Raw genomic sequence first — 7410 nt, forward strand, 5'->3', positions numbered from 1 at the left:
TATATTTTTTTTTTATTTTTACGGCTCTGCGTTATAAACTGTAGTGAAACACTTTGGGGTTTAAAGTTCTCACAACACATCTAGATAAGTTCCTTGGGGGGTATAGTTTCCATAATGGTGTCACTTGTGGTGGGTTTCCACTGTTTAGGCACATCAGGCAGTCTCCAAAGGCGACATGGTGTCCCATCTCAATTCCAGTCAATTTTGCATTGAAAAGTCAAACGGCGCTCCTTCCCTCCGAGCTCTCCCATGCTCCCAAACAGTGGTTTACCCCCACATATGGGGTATCAGCATACTCAGAACAAATTTCACAACAACATTTGGTGTACAATTTCTCCTGTTACCCTTAGGAAAATAAAATATTGGGGGCGAAAATATCATTTTTCTGAAAAAATATGATTTTTTATTTTTACCGCTCTACATTATAAACTTCTGTGAAGCACTTGGTGGGTCCAAGTGCTCACCACACATCTATATACTGCTCAAAAAAATAAAGGGAACACTAAATTACCACATCCTAGATATCTCTGAATGAAATATTTCAGTTGCAAATTTTTATTCATTGCATAGTGGAATGTGTTCAGAACAATAAAACATAACAATTATCAACGTAAAACAAAATGAATATTCCATGAGGTCTGGATTTGGAATGATACTCAAAATCAGAGTAGAAAATCAAATTACATTCTGATCCAACTTCAGTAGAAATGCCTCATGACACGGAAAATATGCTCAGTATTGTGTGTTGTCTCCACGTGCCTGTATGACCTCCCTACTGTACAGCACCTGGGCATGCTCCAGATGAGGCAGGCAGATGGTCTCCTGAGGGATCTCTTCCCAAACCTGGACTAAAGTATCTGCCTACTCCTGGACAGTCTGTGGTGCAACGTGACGTTGGTGGATGCAGCGAGACATGATGTCCCAGATGTGTTCAGTCGGATTCAGGTCTTGGGAATGGGCGGGCCAGTCCACAGCTTCAATGCCATCATCTTGCAGGAACTGCTGACACACTCCAGCCACATGAGGTCTGGCATTGTCCCTCATTAGGAGGAACCTATGGCCAACCACACCACCACAAGGGGTCTGAGGATCTTGGTACCTAATGGCAGTCAGGCTACCTCTGGCGAGCACATGGAGAGCTGTGCGGCCCACCAAAGAAATGCCACCCCACACCATTACTAACCCACTGCCAAACTGGTCACGCTGAAGGATGTTGCAGGCAGCAGATGGCTCTCCATGGCATCTCCAGACTCTGTCACATTTGTCACATGTGCTCAGTGTGAACCTGCTTTCATCTGTGAAGAGCACAATCCTGGTGTTCTGTGGAAAATGCCAAGCGTCCTGCATGGTGTTCGGCTATGAGCACAACCCCCATCTGTGGATGTCGGGCCATCAGACCATCCTCACAGAGTCTGTTTCCAGCTGTCTGTGCAGACACATGCACATTTGTGGTGTGCTGGAGGTCATTTTACAGGGCTCTGGCAGTTCTCCTGTTCCTCCTTGCACAAAGGCTGAGGTAGCGGTCCTGCTGCTGGGTTGTTGCCCTCCTACGGCCCCCTCCACGTCTCCTGGTGTACTGGCCTGTCTCCTGGTAGTGCCTCCAGCCTCCGGACACAATGCTGACAGACACAGCAAACTTGGCCACAGCTCGCATTGATGTGCCATCCTGGATTAGCTGCACTACTTGAGCCACTTGTGTGGGTTGTAGAGTCCTTGTCATACTACCTCGAGTGTGAAAGCACAACCAACATTCAAAAGTGACCAAAACATCAGCCAGAAAGCATTGGTACTGAGATGTGGTCTGTGGTCCCCACATGCAGAACCACTCCTTTATTGAGGGTGTCTTGATAATTGCCAATAATTTCCATCTGTTGTCTATTCCATTTGCACAACAGCATGTGAAATTGATTGTCAATCGGAGCTGCATCCTAAGTGGACAGTTTGATTTCACAGAAGTTTGATTTACTTGGAGTTATATTCTGTTGTTTGTGTTCCCTTTATTTTTTTGAGCAGTGTAAGTTCCTTAGGGGTCTACTTCCCAAAATGGTGTCACTTGTGGGGGTTTCACTGATTAGGCACATTAGGGGCTCTCCAAACGCGACATGGCGTCCTATCTTAGTTCCAGCCAATTTTGCATTGGAAAGTCAAGTGGCGCTCCTTCAGTTCCGAGCTCTGCCATGCGCCCAAACAGTGGTTCCCCCCCCACATATGGGGTATCTGCGTACGCAGGACATATTGTGCAAAAACGTTTGTGGTCCAATTTCTCCGGTTAACCTTGGTAAAATAAAACAAATTGGATCTGAAGTAAATTTTTGTGAAAAAAAAGTTAAATGTTCATTTTTTTTAAACATTCCAAAAATTCCTGTGAAACACCTGAAGGGTTAATAAACTTTTTGAATGTGGTTTTGAGCATGTTGAGGGGTGTAGTTTTTAGACTGGTGTCACACTTGGGTATTTTCTATCATATAGACCCCTCAAAGGCTACGTTCACATTAGCGTCTTGCGGTGGTGCGTCGGGCGCCACCGCGGCGACGCATGCGTCATGCGCCCCTATAATTAACATGGGGGGCGCATGAACATGCGTTGTGCTGCGTTTTGCGATGCATGCGTTTTTTTTGCCGCAAGCGTGGGGCGCAGAGGACGCAGCAAGTTGCATTTTTTTGCATCCAAATTTCGGCAAAAAAGGACGCATGCGTCGCAAAACGATACGATACGATACACTTTATTGATCCCGTGGGAAATTATGGTATCACAGCAGCACAACTTAAATCATAAAAATCATAAAGGAATTACATAGTTGACATGACAGTGGAGTTGACAGAAGAACATTATACATTATACATTAGAATAGGACATACACAACGAGTGAACTGAAATGTAGAGAAATAAGTAGACATTCACCTTGGTGGTTTAACCCTAATGTTATTGTTGTACATTCCCATGGCAGTTGGCACAAACGATTTCCTATATTTTTCCTTCTTACACCTCAGAAGTATTAGCCGGTTACTGAAGGTGCTCTTCTGTCTCATGAATAGCTCATATAGTGGATGTGCATTATTGTTCATAATTGCCATACACTTTTTCAGAGTTCTTTTCTCCACTACCTCCCCAAAAGAGTCCAGCTTGCAGCCCACAGCAGAACTTGCCTTCTTAATAATCTTATTCAGCTTATTAGCATCAGAGGCCCGCACACTACTACCCCAGCACGTGATTGCAAAAAAGATGGCACTTGCCACTACAGATTGGTAGAACATTTCTAACATTTTGCTACACACATTAAAAGACCTCAGTTTCCTTAGGAAATACAATCTGCTCATCCCCTTCTTGTAGACAAACTCTGAGTGGCATCTCCAGTCCAGTTTGCTATCCAAATGGACCCCCAAATATTTGTAACTCTCCACCTGCTCCACCTCCTGACCAGCAATAGTGATCGGTAAGCATTCCATCTTTATCCTGCTATAGTTGGCCACCAACTCCTTAGTTTTCTTAACATTTAGTTGTAGATAGTTACCATTGCACCAATCCACGAAATTTGACACCACCCTTCTGTATTCCTCATCCCCCTGATCTCCCCTAATGCAACCCACAACCACGGAGTCATCCGAAAATTTTTGAAGGTGGCAAAGTTCAGATTTATACTGAAAGTCTGAAGTATACAGTGTGAATAGAAAGGGCGCAAGCACCGTTCCCTGGGGGGCACCTACACTGCTCAATAATCTGCTTGACACCACTGCTCCCATCTGTACAAACTGTGGCTGATCTGATAGGTAGTCAGTTATCCAATTTCTCATCCCCTCCTCAACCTTCATATCAGTCATCTTTTTGTGTAGTAAAAGTGGCTGCAGGGAGTTAAATGCACTCGAGAAATCGAAGAACATCGCTCGCACCGTGGTACCGTCAGTCTCCAGAAATGAATGTAAATTATGTAACAGAGAAAGAATAGCATCGTCCACCCCCAATCTATGTCGGTAAGCAAACTGAAGGGGATCGATAAAAGCGTTAACCCTCGGTCTTAAGTGAGCAAGTACTAATCTTTCCAAGGCCTTCATAGCGTGAGATGTTAAGGCTACAGGACGATAGTCATTTAGGGTTGCAGGAGAAGAAGTCTTGGGTACCGGCACCAGACAGGAAGTTTTCCATAACACAGGTACCCTCTGTGTTTGTATACTTCCATTAAATAGGCGTGTAAAGACGTTTAGCGTGCGTTTTTGTTTGCGTTGTGCGTTGCGTCTCCGACGCAACATCGCACAACGCAAATGTGAACGTAGCCAAAGTGATTTCAAATGTGATGTGGTCCCTAAAAAAATGGTGTTGTAAAAATGAGAAATTGCTGGTCAACTTTTAACCCTTATAACTCTCTAATCGTGATGAGTGAGCACTAAAATGCTCAGGTCGAGCAGATTGGTATACTCGGGTACAGAACAACGAGCCCAATGTAAGTCTGTGGGAGACCCGAGTATTTTTACCGCGATCCCCCTCGCGGGTCCTTTTAAGGTCTAAAAACGTCTGAAAATGTTGGAAACACTGCTCAAATGACACAGGAACATCATGGGAATCGCCCCGTGGCACCAGGGGATCGCCCCGATGCCACAAAAAATATACAAACAAAACCAAAACAGATTTTGCTGGGAAATATGTTAAGGTACATCCTTTGCAGGTTAATGACTTGCCTGTAAGGCCAAAATATTAACCCCAGACCCGAAAATATCCTCCACCACTTGTGCTTAGTTCAAACGCAGCATTTTTGAAGCGTTTTTCAACTTTAACATTGCTTTCAACCACTACAAATGCATTCACTGGGAAATGTCATTGTAACATTTAACAACCCTAGCTGGTCATGTGGTGTGTGACACATAAGCAGACCCATCTTGTTTCATTTATGAAGGAGTGACGCTTAAAGTAACAACCTATTTTTACTGGTGCATCAGACAGCACTAATCTTCTTAAAGGGACACTGTCACCTGAATTTGGAGGGAACAATCTTCAGCCATGGAGGCGGGGTTTTGGGGTTTTTGATTCACCCTTTCCTTACCCGCTGGCTGCATGCTGGCTGCAATATTGGATTGAAGTTCATTCTCTGTCCTCCGTAGTACATGCCTGCACAAGGCAATCTTGCCTTGCACAGGCGTGTACTATGGAGGACAGAGAATGAACTTCAATCCAATATTGCAGCCAGCGGGTAAGGAAAGGGTGAATCAAACACCCAAAAACCCCGCCTCCATGGCTGAAGATTGTTCCATCCAAATTCAGGTGACAGTGTCCCTTTAAAGGGCCATTATTAAACAGTGGGTCTCCTAGACTGTTGTAGCCTATACTGTGAGTGGATGGGCTGCCAAGAATTACTACGCACCACAATACCCCTTTCATAAGATGTCCAGGAGGTCCTCCTGAAAAAAATGTTCCATTGAATGCAAGGCCTGCCCTGCTGCCATTTCATATGCACCCCAATAAGCCTTTGAACCCACATGCTGGAGGGGCCCATGAAAATCCACTTCACAATATGCATTTTGTATTCCCGTTCTCCTTTGTTTTACACATTGCCAGCAAGGCCAGCCCTGCTGCATAGTCAGTCATATGCCCCTCCTTACGCCTTGGAACCCACATACTGGATCGGCCTAGGAAAATCCACTTGTATTTTTTAATGGTATGATGGTTCCCTCTTTGCAGAATTACAGGAGAATTTGGCAATTTTAGTTGCCAGGTTTTTAACACTAAGGTTCAAGATACGGCTTTAAAGAAGGCTAATACTTGCAATACAATGCAATTTCATTGCAAAGTACCGAATTAAAGGAATGGTTTGATTGAATAGCATGAGTGCGTACACTTTTGTATATGTTTACATACAAAGGTTAAGTACATATAAGGATTAAATACATATAATGATTAAGTATATATAAAGATTAACTGCATACAGTATACTTAGATCATCACCAAGATGTATTTAAACATCACCCGTCTGGAATATCAGAGAAGCAACACCAAGACAGAGAACCCCTGTGAGATGACCTACACTGCATGGGCATCCCCAATTATGCAGGTATGAGCACACTGTACATGTACAGGTACCCCAGTTTTTGCATCTGTCTTTGTCATGCTTCCCTGGCCTTATATAGTGATTTACACTATGTAGTAACTCTAGTTTCACCCAGCCCTTCAAATGGCCAGCTTTCAAGGTTGTATGAAACTGAGATATCATGGAGTCATCAGACGAGGGGCCATAAACCCTCAGAATATAGAAGCCACAAGGATTTAGATCAAACCACCACAGGCAGAGTTTCAGTAAACCTTAATGTTTTTCAATGACAAACAGCAAACATATAGAGGCTTAGAACTGTTTGTGAAGTGAATAAACAAACATTTCTCAAGATTGTGTCACTATGAGCATTGTCTGTCACATCTGGAAATGTTTTACTAGAAATGCAGCTATGTAATTGTCTGAAAGCATTCTGTATACAGTATTTTAATCTGGATTCCAAATCGCCTTTTGTAAATTCGCCATTTGTACATTTGATGCAGCCAAAGTTCTTGCTCTCAAGGAGCGTAATCTAGTGGACAAAGAAATATTTGTAATGAACTACAGAGCCAAACTAACAGCATTGCTTTATCAAATTTATATGAAGTGTATTGTGTCAAATGTGAACAACCAGGCCACACAAAAAGGAGCTTTTTACAGTAAGTGAGCTCTTTAAGGTACAAAAATGTTAAGAAATCTTTGCCAACAAGGATGCGGTTTCACCAATGTGGGGTACCTTTTTTAAAAATATACTATTGCCATCACAGCCCTCCTTGCCCAAAATTCACCGGCCTATAACTGTACAGAGCACGTTCACCCTGGTCATCTTGTGTCAGGTAAAGAAGAGACATTGCAGGAGACAGAGTTAAGTAGGCCCAATGTAGGGATGTGGGTCTCTGAGACTTGTAATGGAGTGCATGGCCTGACAAGCGTTTGCTCATGGGGGGTATACATTTTTAAAAAAATATTTCATAGGGATAATAGATACCCTTGGCAAAAAAATTTACTGTAGCAGCACGGAACACTTGAAACCTGGTGATCTAGTGTTGGAAAATGATGAGAGGTGGAGGAAGGCCTCATTAAAACCTAGGCCCAAATGAAAGGAGCGTTTCTCCTACACGTGTAATGCCCATACACTAAGTGTATAGACTGACAAACATTTTTCCCAAAAGGGATACATTGATTTAAAACATACTATGGGCATCCTAGACACCCATGGCAAAAAATTGACTGTCTGCAGTAGCGCAGAATACATGAACCCTGGTGATCTAGTGGTGGAAAATGATGAGATGTAGAGGAAGGCCTCATTAAAACCTAGGCCCAATTGAAAGGAGTGTTTGTCCTACACTTGTAATGCCCATACACGAAGTGCCTATGGGCTGACAAACATTTCCCCA

Source organism: Ranitomeya imitator, chromosome 2 (genome assembly GCF_032444005.1).
Source record: "Ranitomeya imitator isolate aRanImi1 chromosome 2, aRanImi1.pri, whole genome shotgun sequence".
NCBI lineage: Eukaryota > Metazoa > Chordata > Amphibia > Anura > Dendrobatidae > Ranitomeya > Ranitomeya imitator.